A 23,110-nucleotide genomic window follows, 5' to 3' on the forward strand; every position below is an offset into this window, starting at 1 on the left:
CTAGTAGGCAGTCCACATAGGGGGATATTCGGGGCGTACGGAAATGGTAACCTATCCAGCCTTTTCACCTGTGCCCAATACTGTAATGCAACATGCAACAAGTAAGGAGGATCACGCAACTTCTGTGCACCTGGACAGAGCTGCGACTGAAGAAGCCCACATTTTAAAAATTCCGAGGAGTACCCAATTTCAAATAAATTCTTACCCGCCAACCAATATGCCAGCCACTGTAATTGTCCCACTATGCAGTATGTCCTAAAATCAGGTGCCCCCTACTGCACTAGGCAGCTGCAGCTTAGATAGCGCTAATCGATGCCTGCCCGCCCCCATATCAAAGATGATAACAACGTATCAAGCAATTTAAAAATCCAAGCCGGCAGGACCACCGGTAAATTCACAAAGTAATAAAGGAGGCGGGTAGCATAACCATTTTCGACACCGCCAAGCGGGCCGCCACCGTCAAAGGCAACGAATTCCAAAAGGCAATCTGGGAGCGCAGCGAATTAATGGTGCGAACTACATTACCTTCTATGGTATCGGCGTTTGATCTATAGATATTAATCCCCAGTTATTTAAAAGTGACAGGCTCAACTCGGAAATGCATTTGGCCAAATTGTAGAGTGGGAGACGCATATGTATTATAGAAGGCGAAGGCTGCCGATTTAGAGGCATTAAGACCCAAGCCCGAAATTTCCCCAAATCTAGCAAAGGCAGCAGTTATCATGTGTTCATCAACATCCAAGTCACGAAAATATAACAGCATGTCATCCGCGTATAAGGATACTGAATGTACCATCCCTCGCAGCGGGATGCCATAAGGGACCATAATCGGACGCAGGTACTGTGCAAGAGGCTCAAGGGCCAACACAAAATGCATGGGGGATAAGGGGCAGCCCTGGTGAGTACCCCGGGATATTAAATAAAAGGAAGATATGGTCTTACCCGTCTTAGCGCACGCTGTGGGACAAGTATACAGCAATTTAATCCATGCACAATAGGACTGGGGCAGGCTAAATTTAGACAACACCGCTAGCATATACGGCCAGCTGAGAGTATCAAAAGCCTGGCGCACGTCTAAAGACAAGCAGAGCTGCCATATTGTTTAAGTAATACACCATGGACGTCATAGAGAAATATGCTCGGTCACCCTGCTACACCAGGCAGGGGCACATGCCAGCGACTCCACTCCCCCCAGGGAGAATTTTCACCAACACTAGGCTCGCCTAGGCTGTTTCACAAGAGTTGGGTCATATCAGGGGATGACAACGCAACCTGATTGGGAGGTTTGTATGGGTGGAGGGAGGGCAGGGGAAGTTAATTGTTATTGTTTATTGCCGCTTGTTATATTGCCAATGTCTCTAAGAGCCAACATTCATTGTGCACCACACTACAAAGAGCAAAACCTGAATACTGCATTAGAAAGAGATGCAACAGGGCGGACGTACCATTCCGTTCGCGGGGGGCAGCACAGGAAAGGGAACAGCGTAGCGCACACAACGCAATGAAAGTACACACGCTAGGATGTCCACATTAAAATGCATAACGTGGAATGTGCGTGCTCTTAACAACCACAGGAAATCAAGATTAGTACACTCATATCTTGCAAGGCATGGGACAGATATCTGCCTCCTGCAGGAAACGCACCTGACAGAAACAACTCGAACTCGCCTAAATTCAAATAGATGGGGAGAGGTGTGGTTATCTAATTTCTCTGGGGGGGGGGTGGCGATTTTGATACGGAGAGGGATTCCCTGGAGAACACAACAGACTGTGATAGAAGGGCGTTATATAATACTACAAGGCAAAATCTATGGCCAGCAGGTTATTATTGTTAATACGTATGGACCCAATACAGACAATCCGGAATTTTTAAATCACCAATGGCACAAGATTCAAACACTAGGGAATGCTGCACTGTTGTGAGGGGGGGACTTCAATCTCGTCCTGTTGCTGCAGGACAGCAGAATAGGCACTTCCCGCACACCACCCACAGGCTGCTGCGGCACTCCACAGCATAATTGAAGACCAACATTTGATAGATTCATGGCGGGCGCTACACCCTAAGGCTCGGGAAGGTACATGCTAACCCAGCAACACATTACGTGGTCCAGACAGGATTTTTGGCTAACTTCTAAAGACATGCACTATTGGACATCCGAAATATCACATCACTCACGCACACTTTCTGATCACGCGCCTGTCCTGAATCAGATCCTGATTCCGAAGTCTTACATACAACCTTTAGCATGGCGTCTTCCCCAAACGCACTACTTGATTCAGTGTTCAGGGAGGAGGTTTGAATAAAAATAAGAGAATACTTGGAACACAACACGGGCACAGTCTACTCTATGGGTACACCATGGGAAGCATTTAAGGTGGTGACACGTGGGACCTGTATAGCCCTACAGTCAGGGGTACTCAAAGACATCATAAATAGTCTGAAAAGACTGGAAGATGAGATTCGAGACTTAGAACAACAATACTTCCATTCCCCCCCAACATTATCACAGAAACTAGTTAAACTAACAGCCTTTCAAGAAGAGGCAGAGAGGGAGGCGAAATTCTGAATAAATACACACAAGCGCATCGTTACAGGGAAGGGGACAGGCCAGGGAAAACATTGGCGAATCTCCTGAAAACCCCCAGATGCGCCACTCACATCATGGAACTCTGTAACCCGGGGGCGCCACTGTCCAGAACTCCATCAGAAGTTCTGGACACAATAAAAAGCTTCTACTCACAACTATACAATACACAAACTAACCCAGACGACTCTGTACTTTAGAATATTTAAACACATTAGAACTGTTATGGCTAGGGTGAGCACATCGGGAGTACCTCGATGTACTCTTTACTGTAGAAGACATAAGACAAGTGATTCTAGGCCTACTGGCTGACAAGGCTCTGGGAGACGAAGGCCTTACAGCTAAATTCTACAAAGAATACGCGGAATACTGTAGCCTCGCCTCCTGGAGGTGTATCAGGAAGCTCCACTAGATGGGATAATGCCGCAGACCATGAGGGAAGCTGTTATTATTACATTAATAAAGCTAAGTAAAGATCCCACAAAATGCGATTCCTACAGACCGCTCTCCTTAATCAACCTAGATTCCAAAAATGTTGCCAAACCATTGGCCAATAGCCATTGATCCCAATAATAGTCAGGCCAGATAATCTTTGTACATTATTTGCATTGCTGCATTATTTAGCCTCCCATGTCCCTGCAATAGCCGCATTATTAGATGCTACAAAAGCATTTGACTCTTTAGAATGGAAATGTCTATTTACTCTACTAACTCGATTGGGCCTAAGCCCTGTCGTCATTCAACAAATAAAGCTTGTGTACACCCTACCCACTGCCAGGAAATGGGCTAATTTCAGACCCCATAAAAATCACACGCGGCACACGTCAGGGGTGCCCACTATTGCCCTTGTTATTTGCCATAGCAACAGAGCCCTCAGCAGCCAAACTCAGACAACATCACACTAACCGGGGAATCGGCTTCACTACTAGGGGCCTGATTGTGTCCATGTACGCGGTCGACATTACCTTACACCAGTGGTCTTCAAACTTTTTGATGCCGAGACCCCCTTGTCAAACCTTCTTAGGTGTAAGGACCCCTTCGGACAATATTTTCTAGAAACTGGTTCTCCTCATCATCGACATCTATCGATAACTATAAATGCCCCTGTTATACCTGCATTTTTTTGGCATGTTTCCCCTGTTTTCTTTCCTTTCTGACCTAGTTTTGACTGGTTCAGTGTCTCTACACACGTTCTCACTGCTGCTCAGTGTTAAAGTGCAAGTGCTCCTATTGTAAATTGTATTATGGATTGGTGTTTCCATGATTGGCATGTTTGACTTACTAGTAAGTCCCTAGTAAAGTGCACTGAGGGTGCCGGGCCTGTAAATCAAATGCAGCCCTGAAAAGGGTTAGCAGACTTGCCATTGTAGAGTCTGCGTGGTTTGTAACTTCCATGTCGACCTGGCAAGTGCACCCACTTGCCAAGCCCTAATCTTCACTTTTCTTACATGTAAGTAACCCCTAAGGTAGGCCCAAGGTACCCCTTTGGGCAGGGTGCCGTGTATATTAAGGGTATGGCATGTACTGGTGTGTGTGACAGGTCCTGGTAGTGAATTACAGTGTTTTTCATTTTTCACTATGGAAAGGCTATCTGTCTCATAGGATAATTGGAGTTTACTTATAACATCTTATGAGCATATCTTCCCATTGAGACAAGATAGACAAATGGGGTTTAGCATGCCTGAACTCAGAATATCAAAAAATGCATATTTTAGTAAAGATGATTTTTATGTTCTGTGTTTGAAAATACTACTTTTAGGAAGTAGGCATTTTCTTGCTTAGCCATCCTGTGTGCCTCTGCTGGGTTTGTGGATTGACTGTCTGGCATTGAGTGACAGGGGCTGGGGATGTGCATTCTCATCAGACAGCTACTGGGGAGGTCATGGTGTGTCCTTTTCCTGGATGAATTATCTTGCACCAGATTGGGCCTGGTCTGCCTTGGACAATGCTGTCTCCACCTCCTGCCAGGAAGCTGGGCCAGAGAGGATGGAACTGGTTTGGGCTGGGCACGGGCACTCTCTGCCCAAAACCACAAAGAGAAACTGAGTATAAATATTGGGGTACAGACCCTAGAACTGTAGAACTCGCTGGAATCAAGGAACCTGCCAAGAAGAGCTGGAAGAACTGCCAAGAGGAGTACTGGAACTTTGCTGGGTTTTTGCTTTGTTGGTTTGGCCTGCATTTGCTGCTTTTGCCTTGGGCAGTGAAAGGACTGGTCTGAATTTTCTTTACTTGTTGCCTCCTGTTCTGAAGTCTCAGGGACCGCAAAGTCTTCACTGACCTCTTGGGTACCGTCTCTGGAACCGTGGTTTCAGTTGCCACAGAGGGGGGAAAGCAACCGACTCCGTCAGTGACTCTGCCGCTGGCTCCATGCCCTGAAGGCACCGCTGCTTCTTGCACCGCAACCCTGGTTTCACTGATGACGATCGCCAAGCTGTTGCTTGCACCGAGACCTGTGGGCACTGCACTCCGCACCGCCTCACTTCACTTCACTGCCCTGGCCTCACTGACGCCGTCACTGACTTCGACAACCGTGACCGCACCGTGTCTTGGAGGCACTGCTCGTAAGTCTTGCGACACACTGCCCCATCCCACACCGCTGTCTGGACCAACCAACCGACGCCAGCTCCCTGCAAAATGCATATTTTTAAGTATTGTGTATGTTGGATTTGTATCGCTTTAGTCTTGTTTTGAATATATAAAGTATTGGATATTTTTATGACTGGTGTGGTGTCCTTTTGTAGTGTTTTCAGTGTATTGCTGTTGGTTATGTGCAAAGGCTTTACACACTACCTCTAAAGTAAGCCTGACTGCTCGTGCCAAGCTACCAAGGGGATGAGCAGGGGTTATTTCAGTAGTGTATCCCTCTTACCCTGACTAGAAGGAAGGGTACCTACTTGGACAAAGGTGCATACCATTTCCTACTAGAGACCACCATTTCTAACAGCCTCCAATTACCACAGCAAATATTTTTAAGGTGAGGATATTGTATTAAACAGTGTTTAGCAAACCAAAGGTCATTGAGTGTAAGGGTGTAGCCAAAGTTGTAGCTAAAAACAAAGAGCCTTATTTATGAGGAATTGGCGTAGGACAGTGCTGCAAGTCTTCTTGCGGTGCTGCCCAATGCCAATGTGAAAGGTCAGGAATACACTGTAATTATGAAATACGGTGCATTCCAGTCCTTTTGCCTTCCCAAATTGCTGCCTAGCACCAATGTAGGCAGAATTGTTTTTGTACGGGAAGAGGCACCTTCCTTCACCAAAACAGTCCTGAGGGGCGTTTTACTATTTCTAGGAGAGCTGCAGAATGCAGCACACATGGAAAGAGGAAAAAACAAGGCGAAATCTAAACATTTCTACTTGTTACGTCTCCACTGGAGAGGCGTCAGTTTTTGGAGCTGCCCCAGGTTTACGTGATTTTGTAAATATGGGGCAGCATCAAAATCCATGCGCTTTGCATGGGAACCCCACGCAAAACCCTTGGAACACCTCCTTGACGCAGAGTAAGGCAACACAGTGATTTGCGCTGCTATGTCTTACTGATTACTCCATATCCATGAGACAATGAAAAGCCATGCAGGGTGACTATGCACTGCCTCATAGGTATGGTTGAGATGGTTGCGCCACCGGAGCATCAAGAAAAGTGATGCTCTGGTAATGCAAGCTTCTCATAAATAAGCCCAAAATATTCTGTATGTTTTTTAGGTCTTTCACCTTCAGGTATCTACATATAAAATAATGGGCAGTGTAAATGAAAAATAAATAAAATAAGTTATTGCTCAGTGGGAAATGGACTGTAGTACATTATGAAACATCTATTAGTTAATGCACCGCAGAATTAAATCTTGATTGGTGCAGTTGAGAATAGTGATGTGTATTTTTAGGGCTACAAAGTCACAGCCTGTGACGGAAAGCACTGCGAATATGTAAGTAAATTTTTTATACTTGCATTACACACAGGGTAAGAGACAATGCTGCAAAACGTGTGAATAATTTTACAATAAAATGGTGCTTTCAAAATGTAGGTTTTAATAATACCAGAGTGCATGTAATGCAGTTTTCTGTTTTTTACATAACTGTCCTTCAACACCTCTTTAGGGGCACTAAGGGCTGTGTAAATGCAGTTAAAATTAAAAGCAAGAACTTCCCAGCCCAGTAGTTAACTCTTTGCACTTCAACTAAAAACAACACACATCTTTGTCTTCACAAACAGCCAGAACTGCTCCCAAGCATCCTTTACACTTGCAGATTACCAGCGTATTTGCCTTTCATTCAGGCAAGTAGCTTATAACGATCTCAATTAGCTGTCCCAGGACGGCTGTCTTTTTACAGGGACCAGTGAAGCTGGGGAATCTGCGACCCCCTTCCTAGGACTCCACGACCCCCCTGAGGGTCGCGCCCCACAGTTTGAAGACCTCTGTCTTATACATCACATACCCGGCTGTAAATTTTGCACCCATCACCAGGGAACTTGTGAGTTATGGAGGTCTATCGGGTGTTCAAATAAACTGGGCAAAGTCCACCATACTTCCACTAACTACAGGAACACCTATTTTTAACACTGATTATCCAATCTCTTGGGCTGATGGCCCGATTCGCTACTTAGGGATCTGGATTAGCGGTAATCTTCAAGAAGTATGGTCTGCGAACTATGGAAGAACTATGGACTGGATAGAAGATAGAATCAAGAGGTGGAAAAACCTGCCACTCTCCCTGGTGAGTCGCATTGCCATCACCAAAATGATTATCCTCCCAAATCTGTTGTATTTATTTACAAACATTCCAATGCCGCTACCCGCACACTTCTTCAGACGTCTTAGATCAAATATGATTGAACTAGTTTAGGCTGGTAAACAGCCAAGGATAGCTTGGGAAATACTCACAGTACCTCTGGCACGGGGGGGGGGGTTCGGAGCCCCAGATTTTGAACTATAAGCATATAGTGCACAGGCCCAGCTTTTACAATTCTGGCACTACCCAATACCATTCAAACCGCTTGTGGCTATTGAGATAGATAAGGTAGTACCTCTTCCCCTGAACACTGCACTGTATCAGGAATACAAACGCCCACTGCAAGAAATTTATACCACTGAAACATTGAGGTGGGCTTGGCATGGCTTACGCAAACGTGCGAAAATACATAGATTATTGTATTACGCTAAACAACATTTCCCCTTTCCAAGGCATACTTATTTACCGGTCACCTGGCCCAAGAGCTGCTTTCTCACAAGCCCTTCAGACTCTATTAGAATCATGTGTAGACTTTCCCTCGCTCAGTATTCTGGGTGACTTTAATTATCATCTGAGGTTAAGTAACAATTCGGACACTACCAGACTCCTTGACAACCTAGCAGCATACGAACTTACCCAAAAATAGTGTTGTAACCTACTCATTTAGCTGGCTACACCCTTGACAGCATTTTCACCAACAACTCTAACATTAACCTGACCAAAACTTTTGTACTACCCTGGACAGATCATAGGGCGGTCTACTTTGACATTAAGATAACACTGTCCCTTCACTATCTCCCAAACAGACCATCCAAGGTGAAAACGTGGTTGTGGAATAGGATACAAGGAAATGATCTAGAACAGGCCCTCAACATGTGCCCCCCCACATTGGTCATGAATAATGATGAATCAGTCCACCAGTTTGACAACTGGATTTGAACAGCAGTTAATTGTGTAGCACCAGAAAAAGTATTACGGTAAAAAGAGGCCCAGCTACCTCGCCATGGTATGGACCCGACCTTAAATGTATAAAGGTCAAATGCAGGAAATACGAGCGAATTTGGAGATCAGATTACAGTAAAGAGCACAAAGTAGCCTACAACTTAGGTGCCGATTCCGATCCTGTAAAACCCGGGTACGAATGGTCGTAAGGAGCGTTTTCTCCGTCCGACTCGTACCCGGGAAAAACACCTTACAAACTCGCAAGTACGATTCGCACAGAAATACCATTTCCGTACGAGTCGTACAAAAGACATACAAATGTGATTCTGGACGGCGCATACGCGACGTCCGGACGGAGTCAGGCAGCGTTTCACGGACCAGCAAGTACGATTCGTGCCAACGTCACTCCGCACGTAGCATTTTTTACGGGAGCTAAAAACTGCTGGGAAATTGAGGACGACGTGAACAAGGAGCACCGGTACGCGACGGACAGCCATGGATCCCAACCTACGCGTCATCCCGGCCCTCATAGCCTAGCACCTCATGTTCCGAAATCGACGCAGACGTCGCAGAAGGTCAGAACAACACCCAGGGGCAATTGGGGGGGGGGGGTGTGCATGGGGCAGGAAACAAAACCCACACCCCACAAAACACAAAGATATCCTGCACAACAATTACCTCCATGGTCTGGTCACTTTGGGGGGCGTGTCCACCAATCCCACGTCCCGCCACAACGGAAGTGGACGTGGACGCGTACCCGTCACCACCACAATGGTGGTACGGGACGTCCCCACGCCCCTCAGAGCGTGGGTACGGGCCGTACCACGCCTACCCCTACGTCACACCAACAATGGCGGTACGGCCCGTACCCATGTCCCAAAGGTATGGATACGGCCCGCACCCCCAAAGTTGGGGTGCCGTAGGGGTACGGGCCGTACCCAGGCCTACAGCGCGTGGGTACGGCAAATACCAAGCCTACCCCTACGTCACACCAACAATGGCGGTACGGCCTCTACCCACGTCCCAAAGGCATGGATACGGCCCGCACCCCCAAAGTTGGGGTGCCGTAGGGGTACGGGCCGTACCCAGGCCTACAGCGCGTGGGTACGGCACATACCACGCCTACCCCTACGTCACACCAACAATGGCGTTACGGCCTGTACCCACGTCCCAAAGGCATGGGTACGGCTCGCACCCCCAAAGTTGGGGTGCCGTAGGGGTACAGGCCGTACCCAGGCCATCAGCGCGTGGGTACAGCTCGTACCACGACAGTGGACAGATACATAGGGGTGTGTGCCCATCACTCCCAGCAGTGCCCAGACATATGAGGGGTGGGTGCCTATCACTCCCAGCAGTGCCCAGACATATGAGGGGTGGGTGCAGAGGACCCCCAGCAGTGCCCAGACAAATGAGGGGTGGGTGCCTATCACGACCAGCAGTGCCCAGACACATGAGGGGTGGGTGTAGAGGACCCCCAGCAGTGCCCAGACAAATGAGGGGTGGGTGCCTATCACTCCCAGCAGTGCCCAGAAAAATGAGGGGTGTGTGCCTATCACTCCCAGCAGTGCCCAGACATATGAGGGGTGGGTGCAGAGGACCCCCAGCAGTGCCCAGACAAATGAGGGGTGGGTGCCTATCACTCCCAGCAGTGCCCAGAAAAATGAGGGGTGTGTGCCTATCACTCCCAGCAGTGCCCAGACATATGAGGGGTGGGTGCCTATCATTCCCAGCAGTGCCCAGACATATGAGGGGTGGGTGCAGAGGACCCCCAGCAGTGCCCAGACAAATGAGGGGTGGGTGCCTATCACGACCAGCAGTGCCCAGACAAATGAGGGGTGGGTGTAGAGGACCCCCAGCAGTGGACAAAGACATGTGGGTGTGTACATCACCCTCCGATGAGCAAAACTCCATGGGTGCATGAAGGCATCCACAATGTGCGACAATGTTGAGAGTGTCATGACAACACATCACTGACAGCAGTGTCCCACTCCCATGAGGATGGATATCCTTCCCCCACTGCATGACACACCACATGTGGGTGTGATGACAAATTACACATGCATACCCACCCCTGGCGGAGGCAGCACAATACACACACTGAGATCATGCAACAAGAAAGCATCCCCATGTTAAACACCACTAATGTAAGAGAGCCTAAGGGAACACGCACTGTCACCCACATTCCAGGACTGATAGGAATGTACAGGTGCTGGGGCAGCCAACAAGTTGTTGCCTCCCATGGAAGGAAAAGGGTGGAGTACACACAGATACAATGGCCACAATTGTCAGTCAGGTGCCCAAAGACCCTGCAGAACACGTAACACATGTGTGTGAGGCAGGGTGTACACACATGCATAGTGCGTCAAAGGGAAAATGTCCACTTGAAGTCATGTCAATATACTCCATACACAAGTACAGTGTCCAGCAAGGATGCCACAAACGATGCAGGTGGAGATATTGCAGAGCATGCATGGCCAAAGTTGAAGGGATCTGACACACACCGAGGAAATGTTGACACAGCTCAGCACAACAATTGGGAAACTCCCTGCAGGGAAGATGTCAGGTGCCACAGAGGAAGGAACACACCTTGGGACAATGTCACCATGCAGTAAGAGCTAACATGATGAATATATGCAGACACCTTGTGACGGCATGCAGATGCCAGGGTCCACCCCTTGAGCAGCACACTACAACATTTCCCAGACACCCAACACATTATCACCACCCCAACTCAGGGAGCAGCAGCACCAACAGCAATACCAGAAAAGCAATAGTGTGCAAACGAAAAACAAAAAAACACATTCAGCATTTCGAAGATAATTAGCTACAGTACACTATTCACCAAGCCCATAGGCCACGCCAGATGCGAAGTCCTGGGGGGGGGACACGTTGGGACGCGTCTCCCCTAGCTTGCCTGCACAGTTCACTGTACCATATCATCCACAGAAGGGGGGCATCATGTGGGGGGGAAGAACCAGGCACCGCAGGGACAGGAGGGGCACAGGTCGGTGTCGTGGGTGCAGGGACGGACGACTCCACCACAGGGGGTGGGGCAGCACCAAAGGAGGAGGTCAGTATGGCGCTGCACACGCCCACAAGCTCTTCCAGTGTCTCCCCTGCACCCAAAGGAACCACAGGCCCCAAGGAGGGTGGGGTCGGAGGGATGGGTTAAAGCGCAACTGGGGGAGGGTGTGGACAGGGGGGGGACTCAACTACCCTGCCCGGGGAATCCCTCAAATGGTTGCGGGGTGGTGTCACACTGGGGCTGAGGGACAGACTGGCCATGAAGGACTCTTTGTCCGACTGTTGGGCAGGAGAGCCAAGGGGAGTGGTTTTGGAGGTAGTGAGTCGTGAGGACTGCGGACTCCCACTGTGACAGCATGGCTGCTGTTTGCCCCCCGACCCAGTGGCTGTGCCTTCTCCCCCCTGTGTGTGCGTCACAGGAGGTGTGCGCCTGGCCTTCCCTGGTGGTGTGCTGCCTGTGTCTGGTGGGGTGCGTGCATGGGGACGTCTGGGTGTGTATGGGACAGGCATGGGAGTGGGAAGTGCAGATGGTGCCGGGGTAGGGGGGGACGGAGCGCTGCAGGAGACCCACTGCTGCCGTCAGTGACGAGTCCATGGACCTCAGCAACATCCGTTGGTCAGACATCGCTGATGACATGCCCTCCATGTACGACACCATCCGTGTCAGCAGTTTGGTGTGGCCATGGAGGACATGCAGCAGCGATGTCTGACCAACCTGCAACTGGCGCTGAATGTCCACAGACTCTGCATTGACGGCAGCAGGGGAGACAGGGGCAGGGGGTGCCGTGCCTGGCACGAAGGAGACATGTTTGGTGTACCACAAACTCCCCTCAGAACCCAGAACCCCTCATCCGACTAGCTTAGTGTCCCATTCGTTAGCCGAGGTTGAGCTCGGCGGTCCCAATGTACAGACAACCCAGAACAAGCGACTTACAATATTCTCAGGAATGGTGGGAATCAGAAATACCTGTTCGTCATTATTCTCAGATCAGTCCACAACAGAATAGACAAAGACACGGTAAAGTTGGAAGAGTTCATTCAATTAACCTCGCGTCCTAAGATGCAGTACTGTGGCTAACATAAGCAGACAAATGGTTAAGTTCAGAAGCATCAGCATTGTTCCAATATCATAGACAATGAAAGGAGCAATCATACGAAAATGACAGTGGAAACAGCAACCTTCCTGTCGCCAGTAAACCAATAGTAGTATCATTAGACTAATAGAAGGTCTCTAGGCTTGAATGGGGGACCCCCCACCGTACAGATCAGCTCAGTGGAATCACATCACAGGATCAGCTAGTCTTTTCTCCTGCGAAAGTTCTCCATCACAACGAAACTAAAACGTGCTGCACTGCAATATGAAAAGCACTCGTCTATCAGGTATCTGCAGCTGCGTGCATGTAATGCCTAAATAGTGGGACGATCAACCTGCACACAACAACATGCACCGTCTAGTCACCCAGACTGTTTGTGTACACAATGTACAGTACAAGCTCAATGCTCACTGTGAAGGATGTCAAACAACAGACAGTTCTCATGTGAAGCAAACTCGAGTAGGCATTTTTCAATTCATAACACGCAACTACAGTGTCGCGTGCAAAAGCAGCAAAATTGGCAAGATGGCTTTCTAACAACTAACGCGGTGGTGCTAACTTAGCATTGTACATAGGGAGATAGTAATCATCACTGCACCCCCCCTTGTTCGTACCACTAACCACTAGGGGTGCAAATTCAAGAACGCAGAGTTCAAGTTTGATAGAACGGAACCAAGGGCATGAACTGGAAGTCCATAGAAGGGAAGCGAAAAAGTCAGAAAAGAAATTTCAATTATAAACGATGTTGCAGGGAAATCAACCATGTAAAAGGGGAAAAAATATAACATCGATGGATGCACCATGAAATGAGCAGGGCAGAAGTCAATCCATCAAGTTATAAGCACAATAAGTTGCAACAGCTTCCAAGAGGAAATCATTTGAACGTTCCGCAAAATTATCTGCCATCCAGTTCAGCAGGGGGAAAGAACACACGTGTTCCTCAACAATCGGGGCATCCAGCACCATTTGTGGACAACAGGTGGGGACATCAAGATAACTTCTGGATAAGAATTCAGTTGCAGCCGTTCCGATGTCCCAATTCCCTAGGACTCCATGTGCTGCAGCACAGGCCATGATCCTGACGCCAGAACAGTCCAACTCATGAGCCACTAAGGGGATCATCAGTCGATCATAATCCGGGGCAGGAGACACCAAGTTAGACAGGCACAAATCCAGAGCCCATTCGAATGGACAATCTAGGCAATGAAAGCCAGGTTGCACGCAGGTTAAGAAGGGAAACCAGAAGGACAATCCATAGGCAGTGCTTAAGGTCGCCAGCGGCAGATTGCCATAGAATTCAAGCATCTGTTTCCGAAGATGGAGCAGCCGGGGCATGCTGTCTTGTAACGCAAGTTGTGCAGATCAATAATAGCACCCCAGCTACGAGGGCGAGAAGCAAAGGGAGACCTCCGAAGATGCTAGAAAAAATCGAATGATTAAATGCGGGGATCACACCAAACATAGTTTGGAAGAAGGTCACGAGGCCAGAGCCCACTATTTAGAAAAAATCAGCCAGGCCACTTGTTGACGAGGCATGAAAGATAGTCTGAATCAGAGTCCCAAAATGTAGTGGGAGATTAGTGTTCAAAAGCGCTTGCACCTCTTTGCGCGTGTTAGCTACGTGAGGGACAAATGTTTCTCGGGATGAAGTCAACACGACTTGTTTTTGAGACAATAGAGCCCTTATTCTGCTCATCTTGTTGAACTCTGCTTTCAAGGTTGGAATGGAAGGCCAGATGGATACATCGAGCCGGCCATGCGGGGGTGGGAAAAGGACGTTATTACAGAAAAACACTCGTAGTGATACAGTCACGATGTGAGGAATTCCCACCAGCATCCCACAGCAAGCTTCATCATTGAATAGCACACAATTACCGTTAGCAAGCAGTGTACAAGACGGTGTCATAACTGGCACACGAATCCCTTTCAGAATACAAGCTAAATTATGAGCGTGTATATTGCAAGCACCATGCAATTGAATGTGCCTACACACTACAGAATGATCCGGTGTGGAAGTGCACCCTTCACCTTTTAAATACACCTCCTTGCCGTCTCTCACGCACCTGTTGTCGCCTAGCACGGACACAAGGGACCCGAGCAAGTGGGAGGGCGGTGATGGGAATGGAGGGTGCGGCGAGAAATGGAGTGCTGCTTTCAGCTCTGGGAGCAGTCTCCGTCCCCTCTGGGAGCTCTGCCTCGGACCCGTCAGCGTCATAGTCGGTGTTGGGACTGGACAGGTCCTCCGCCTGACTCCCCTCGGCCTCCGTGCCACTTGCTGCGCCAGACTCCCAAGCACTGGTGGCCCCGGTGCTGGATCCCTCCCCCACGTCCGTGCCAGTGTCTCCCTCGGTTTCCCCCGACGATGCTGTGGGCAAGGTGAAGAGACAGGAAATGATCAAACACCTGTATACATATGAAACATGAGTACAAACTACATAGGTCACAGTGCATAGCATGAACAGCAACATGAGTAACATCTACAATACTACAAACATATGTATGCCCTGCACCACACAGTTGGTTTACCCACCATGCCACTTGGAAACAATGGGGAGCATGACACAACAGCAAATTACTTAATATCAATTCATACAGAGGAGCCAGTCTCTGGGGACAGTCGAACACTGCATCACTGGCATGGCACAGTCACATACACCCGCAACTGTCCCCTGATGCCAGGTACACGGATAATGACACCTGACATGTGACTACCGGCGTAGCACGATGTGACTATGTCATGTGTGTGTCATGTGTTCCCATGAGCTTGCTGTAGTTGTTCCGTGACATGCATCTGCAGTTGCTGCATCCAACATGTGTCTGCGTGTTGATAGGCATGGCACACTATTACGCACACCAGGCCACATGTGGAATCAGACGTAACGGGTGTATGTATGCATCGCACATGGACTTGCGAGACAAGGACATATCTGCATAGTCTCAATGTATTTGTGATCAGTCTTGACATGTACCCCTTCATGGCAAGGTGTGTGGACTGTCCTATTTCAAGGACATGTGACCTGTGCCTCTAGTGTTCCGCAACCTGTCTGTATGATAAAACATCCTTCTTCTGCACATATGTGGATGTCTGTCACTCCTGTAATGTGTCTGCCTGTTCACTTTCACTGGCCCACAGCTAGTTCCATAGCATGTCATGTTGACCTTGTACACCCACATGTGTAGCTGACTCTTGGTAGGAGTATCACCTGGCTGGCATACGTGTCCTGGATGCAGTGCACATAACAGACTCTGTATGTAGCATATGTGTATTAGCTGTTGAACATGTGCTCAGTTCATTGACATTGGTGTAGTGCTGACCTCAATCTTCGTTATTCCTTCCAAATTTCTGTAGGGCACCGCCTCTCCCCCGACCAATGCCAGACTTGGCTGCCATGAGGGAACGTGACTGTATACGCCGCTACCGCTTCTCCCAACCGTTGATTGACAACTTGACCGCAAGGCTGGCACCACACCTCCAACCACTACACAGGTATCCTACTGCACTGACACCCAAGTTGAAGGTGATGGCAACCCTACATTTCTTTGCCACGGGTACGTTTCAATTGACCATAGCTGATGTAGGTGGCATGTCCAAGACCATGTTCAGCCGTGTCCTGCATGATGTGTTAGAGGCCATGTTGGTACACCTGGATGAATTTATACATTTTCCAACTCGTGAGCAGTTGACAGGTGTCAAGGGTGAGTTCTATGCCCTGGGAGGGATGCCCCATGTCATTGGGGCCATTGATGGGACACATGTGGCTTTGGTACCACCACAGGCACAGGAGGTAGCCTTTCGTAACCGCAAACATTACCACTCCATCAATGCCCTTGTGGTATGTCTTGCTAACATGCTGATATCCCATGTCTGTGCCCGTTTTCCAGGATCAGCACACGATGCCGACATCATGAGGCGTAGCAGGGTGCCTGAAATGATGCTGCAGCTGTGCAACGAACGTGCATGTCTTGTTGGTGGGTATACTCTGTTAGTCCTGTATTTAGCGGTATCTTAATATCTTACTGCTTCTCCTGACCCACTTCTGTCCATGATGTTTCCATGTAGGGGACTCTGGCTATCCCAACATGCCATGGCTGATGACGCCTCTCCGCAACCCCAGAACAGCCGCAGAACACCGGTACAACGACACCCATGGGCAGACGAGGCGCGTGATTGAGAGGACGTTTGGACTCCTGAAGAGCAGATTCCGGTGCCTCCACAAGACCGGCGGCGCCCTCCCATATGCCCCGGTGAAGGTCTGCAAAATCTTCCTTGTGTGCTGCATGCTGCACAACATGGCAGTGGAGAAGGCCGTGCCACTCATCCTGGATCCCGATGAGCAAGATCATCCACCCGTGGAGGATGAAGGGCTTGGGCACGGGGCAAGTGAGGATGAGGAGGAGGATGAGGATGAGGACATCCGGAGTCAGCTTATCCGCAACTTCTTCTCATGATGGTGAGTCCCTGTGTCTGAATGTGCACGCTTACACCCTTGTGTGGCATGTGTTGCAATGTGTGTGTCGAGCTGAGTGTGTGCTAAGTGACTTGGAGGTGTGTTCTGATGTGTCATTCAAGTGATGATGTCATTCCACAAATTTGTGCGGGAACACAAAATTCATTAATAGCATGCTGACAACATCATTCCTGTAGAGTACATGTACATGTATGCGGATTGCTAGCTCTTCGCTGAATTGTTGTGTGTCTGTCCTCCCCAGGTTCTTGCGGCTGTCGTCTGCTCATGTCATCATTGCCCTCCTGCTATTCCTCATGAGTATTGCAACGTGTGCTGGATCAGAGTTACATGCACAGACATGGTGAAAAGTCATTTTGGGAAAGGAGTGCAGCAAGGCGTTTTGTGGGTGGTACGTGTTTGTGATATGTGGGGACTGCTCCTGTGCATGTTGTGTTACCATGCATACATGTCGACTCACCATGGGCCACATGACGTGTTGCATGGCTCCCTTGAATTGATAGTCACCCTTCCTGACAGTCATCTGTCATGGATTGTGGATTCTGATGAAGGCATCAATGTGTGTATAATGTCCCTCAGGAACATACGGGATGCTAATGGTGGACATGGTGTGGGACATCCCCATGACAGCCTCAATGGGGAATTGCAGCCTCTCGGTGTGCAGCAAGGGGTGTGAGGCTCAACCCCTTCACTTGTGTGCCAGCTCAGTAGGATTTACCACATCTGTGTGTTGAAGGGGGTGTCCAGTGTAGGTCACACATGTTCAGCCAAATGACCTGTGAGTCTGTTCCAATGGATGCATTTCCATTGGTGTGAGGTTGAGTAATAAAGGTGTTCGTCACACTCCAAGGTGCCTCATCTCTGTCAATGCAGGTCTCTTGCCACTTTGCATGCGGCATCTCTGGCATACTTGTTGTAGATAATGCATAGGAGTCCATGTGTAGTTTAGCGAGATGCATGCAGTTGCTCATGGATTAGGCTCCCTATTGGGCATGAAGTACATGGTCGTGTATGTTTTTTAGCAAGGTCGACTACACAATGGGCCATCAACAGCTGCTGAGGGTGTGTCTCCTGTGCGCAGGTCGCCCTTCAGTTTCCTGATCCGGTGTAATGGCTCTTTGGTGATTGTGCATGCATTGTCTCTGGGTGTGCCATGTGACACTGGACACTTCTTACTTTACACATGCGCCTGTTGCAGTTGTCCTTCTGACATCCTAGTCTTTGTGTGCAAAATGGGGCATTTTGCAGGGAGATGGCGCCTGCTGCTGCGGGCCCTGCACAAGCACCCAGTGGCCACACACACAAGATGGTGTGCATCATGTTTGGCTCGCTCACATATGCCATGCTAGTCCACAGCATCTGGACCTCATGCTGCAACGCCCTCTGCATTATGCACATGATCCACAGATAGATCCACTCCAAGTAAAGTCAGACCATCCCCCAGGTCCATGACAACATCCGTCTCATATACTGCCCTGCCCTCTACGGAGCAAGTACATCCAAACTCCAAGGAAACTGGTCCACTTCCAGGGGGCATCTGCACACCTCTGCTTCAACACCCTGCGCCCCATCCACCTCACCGTCCAGCATAGATAGCTGCAATGGATCACTGTCTGCTGCAGGATGACCTCCACACGCCCCACCCACACTCAGGAGGCAGTCCACAAACCCTACCCCACACCAACCATGTACGTCTGTCATCCTAGATCCCGTTGGGCCATCTCCGTGCATCCAACCTTGCCCTGGCCACCGTTCTTCACATCCACCGTAACCCAGCATACAGGACATTGTTCTCCCACCTGGCCACACATACCTGGGACTCCCTCCCCGGGAACCTCCACATGAGCCATGACCTCTACGCCTTGATGATAATCTCCCAAATAGGTCTGTCCACACAGTTTAGCAAGCACCCCCTCAGCAGCCAGAGGCCATCACAGGTGAATGTTGTGCTCCATGCCTACATTGAATGATACCTTGTGACCCATGTGTGTCCTGTACCAGACTCTGATCCCAGGGTATGGATGGCTGGAGTTAGTTCAACACTCAGGCATAGTTAGACATTTCCACACACATATGTCGTTGAATAATGCCAAATGACAGCAACATCTCATGTGCCGAACAATAAGAATTTATTTTTGGTGGGGTGAGTCTTTTGGTAGATGTGCTAAGGTGCTCTACCGGGTGCATAGAATCCAAAGTTCACAGGGGGAGATGGCATCCTTGTCAGTTGGAGTCATCAGAGTCCAGACCACAGTGTTGGTCATCATTGGTCAGACTGTGACCAGCAAGTCCATGTGGCAGAAAATGTCATTGGATGAGGTGCTGCTGTTGCGCCAGAGGGCCAGGTGCCAGGCCAGGTGACCTGGGAGATGGGGATGGTCCGCTGACTCTCACGGTCTTTTCCGTGGACGACCCACCTTCCTCCGGGGACCCTCAGATGCAGGCCTTGACGATGCTGGGGACGCTCCGTCAGATGAATCCTCCTGCTCCTCCCTCCCTGTGTCTGGTGCTGGTCTACGCCTGGTGGTACAGGGAGGGTTTGCCAGGCTTTGGGCGATCTGACGGAGTGATTGGCTCACGTGCCTGTGCACCGCCAGGAGCTCAGCCAGTCTTGACTCCATCCGTCCTTGGTATTGTTGATGACTGGCATGATGCTCGACCTGCAGGTCCTTAATCTCATCGAGGGTCCCCTGCATCCCGGAAAGTCTGGACACGACCTGGTCGATGCCTCTGGTGTCACGCCGGTATGAGTCCAGGATGTTGCGTATGATGTGTGACATACCGGGGTACTGAGCCGGCTGGTCAGGTTCGCGCCTCCGCTGGCCTCCACTCCCACCACCCCTGCCCACACGAGCCTGGCCTGCCGTTGTGGGCACATCGGGTCTACGGGACCCCTGAGGGATGGCATTTGCGGGGTTGTCTGCCTCCTCCTGGGTGCCCGGAGAACCTTGTCCCTCCTGGTCAGACTGGCTCCGTTGTTCAGTGCGAGCAGGGCTCCTGGGTGTGTCCTGGGATGTGGCAGGAATGGGGGTGGGGGTTGGCACAGATGTACCTGACGCAGGTGCTGCAGGGGCTTGGGCACCAGAGGGTCCAGGTTGGTCGGGGTCATCCACGGAGTGGTGAGAGTCGTCGCTGCCAGTGGGATCATCTTCACGCGGAGCCTGGGACTGTGATTCTTCCCCCCCAGTGTTGGGGGGAGATCGACGACGTTGCCCTGTGTGTGAGAGAGAGACAATGTTAATGCTGTTTCATGCCACATCCATGTTTCATACATATTCAAGTTGACACAGTTCCTCCAGGTAGTTGGATGTCCCTAGCATTCCTCTCGGTGTCCACTTGGGGATGGGTATGTTGCGGGGGACAGTTTGGGATGTTCTCCTGAGTGTTTGACCTGTAGATTGTTGGCTCTGATGCTTATTTGGCTCTGGTTTGGTCTTGTTGTGTCACATGTCCATTGTGGGAGTGTGTAAATCCGTTGCCTGCCCCGGGTGTGTGTGCTTGTGTTGGGGGGGGTTGTGACCAGGCGTGCTGTTGTGTGTAGTGTGAGTTGTCATTGGGTCCCCTCATGGTGCATGCTGGCATGACAGTGAGTGTGAGTTTCTGTGCTAGATACCTGTGCTTGTGGAGTTGGTGTTTGAGTGTACAGTGGTCCCAGGAGGGCCTTGTGCTGCATACAGCAGGGCCCAGTGTCAGCTACCTTGTCAGTCCCTGTGCATTGTGCATGGTTATGTACCTATGCCATATGGGCTGAGGGCATTGTTGTCTGCGTCTCATTTTCACAATGTGTTGTGTGGGGCCCACCCTCCCAGCCTCCCGGACATCCAGTCTTGTGTTTGCGGTTGTTGTAGCCTTGGACATGGCCTTGCCTTGATTTGTGAAGGGTCCATGGAGACGTTAGTGGCATGGCCGTGGTTTTTGAGTGTGGTTGTGTGCGGTGAGTGCTTGGGGGTAGGTGCATGCATTTGTTGTAGTTGGGGTGTGGATGCCATTCCCCCCATGTTACGTGAGTTGTTTGTGTACTCACCAGGCTCTGTGACTCCTTTGACTCTGTGTACTCCCACCGGTGGTAGCATGGCCATCACTTTCTCCTCCCAGGGATGGTAGTGTACGGGTCTGCAGGGCGGCCCACCTCCAGTGATGTTAGTCTGGGCATATTCTTCATTCATTTTCCTCTTGACCGCCCTGCGCAGATCGTTCCACCTGGCTTGGCATTCATGCCTGGTCCTTCGGATGGGCACAACAGCATTCAACTTATCGACAATCCTCTGCCACATGGCAGATTTTTGAGCTATGCTGGTCTGTCTGACCAATGTTCAAAACAGCTGTGGCTCGACTCTGATGACTTCGTTGACAAGGAGGTCCAGCTCCGCCGTACTGAACTTTGGATTCTTGTCTGTGGGCATGGTGTGGGGTGTGGGTGTGGATGGTTGTGGGTGTGTGGGTGTGAAGAGGGGGATGTTTGTGGAGGAGGTTGTGTGAAGGTGTGTGAGTGAAGGTGTAGCGAAGGTATGAGTAATGTGGGGTTGTTTGTGTGTGGGCTCTGTCAGCAGTGGGTCTGTTGCAAAGGCTCATGGTTTGTGTGTGTGGGCCCTTTTTATTGGTCAATTTTTGGGTGTGGCTGTGTTTGAATTTTGGTGGGTGTGTAAGAGGTGGTTGTGTTTGGGGCCTCTGTTGGCCTGTTTGGATGTGGCAGGTCAGTCATTGAGATGTATTTTGTCGTGTAGACGTGTTTTGTGTTGTTGTGCGAGTCGATTTGACCCTCCTTGTGCTGTTTTACATTGTCCTGGTTCTGTATGAGTCTTTTTCGCGTAGGTACGATCTGTACATACGCGATGCTACGTGAGAGTACCGGGGTACGGTGTTTTGGGTGTGTGGCGCGTACATGCGGTGTGGGTAAGGTGCGTACATGGGGGGTGCGGTACGTACATGCGGTGCTGGGGTACGGTGCGTACATGCGGTGGGGGGTGCTGTGCGTACATGCGGTGCTGGGGTACGGTGCGTACATGCGGTGGGGGGCTTGGGGTACAGTGCGTACATGCGGAGGTACGGCGCGTACATGAGGGGGTGCTGCGCGTACATGGGGGGGTACGGCACGTACAGTTGCGGGGCTGGGGTGCAGTGCGGACAGGGTGGTGTACGGTGCTGACATATTTGGGGTTGGGGGGGCTGTACAGCTCGTACACGGGCATCAGTTTACCCGTGTACATGTGTGCTACTGCGTTTTTACGTGCGATTGTGTATTCGGACGGACGGTCGGGATCGTACTTGCGCGCTCGGACTTGTTTTTTACGATTTGCACGTGAAAATGTCCGGATCACTTTCGTACACTTTTCCCAACGATATTCGGACGTGAACACTTTCCGACGCACTCTCGTAGACTTTTCCCGACGCTATTCGTAGTTATTTTTCACAGACGAATCGTACTTGCCAGTTTGTACGGTACTTGTACGACTCGTACGTAAAAAAATACGGATACGGGTCGTACGCAACTTATTTTACCAGATCGGAATCGGCACCTTAGTGTTAGAACAATATAAAGAGGCAATTATTGTAGCCAAACGTGCTTACTTTACTGCAAAAACTGAGAAGGCTAGCAATTCACATAAGGAACTCTTTAAATCTATCTAACTGTTAACCAAATCGCCGCAGGCTAATCAGTTCAGTCAGGACCAAGCATTTTGTAACAAACTGGCTATATTTTTCCAAAATAAGGTGCAATTGATCTACAACGATCTCCTAAACACGCCTGGTGTCACGGATGGTTGTAAGAGGCCATCACTTGAAGAGAAGGTAGTTCACTGCCAGCTAACTAGATTCCGGTCGCTCTCTCAGGAGGATTTGAATAACCTCCTCTTATCTACAAAATCAGGCTCTCCAAACGATTGCCCCGCTGCCACTATGCACCTAGTTTCTGGGAAGATTAGCACATATCTTACCCCCATTCTAAACCAAGTCTTAGAGTCTGGTATCTATCCTTGTGCTTGGAAAAAAGCATATATTAGACCCATCCTTAAAAAACCGTCCCTTGATCCCACCGAGATCAAAAATTACCGTCCAATCTCAGGGCTTCCGGTAGCAGCCAAAATTCTTGAAAAAGCCGTCAATAAGGAGTTAACCTCATATCTCGACTCCAATAACTTGCTTGACTCTACTCAACACGGTTTTCGGTTGTGCCATTTCACTGAGACGGCCTTGATCATGGCAATGGAGGAGATTCGCAGAGTGATGGACGGGAAAGGTAGAGCTGTTCTGATCCTCCTTGACCTTTC

Source organism: Triturus cristatus, chromosome 5_1, assembly GCF_964204655.1.
Source record: "Triturus cristatus chromosome 5_1, aTriCri1.1, whole genome shotgun sequence".
NCBI classification, from domain to species: Eukaryota; Metazoa; Chordata; class Amphibia; order Caudata; family Salamandridae; genus Triturus; species Triturus cristatus.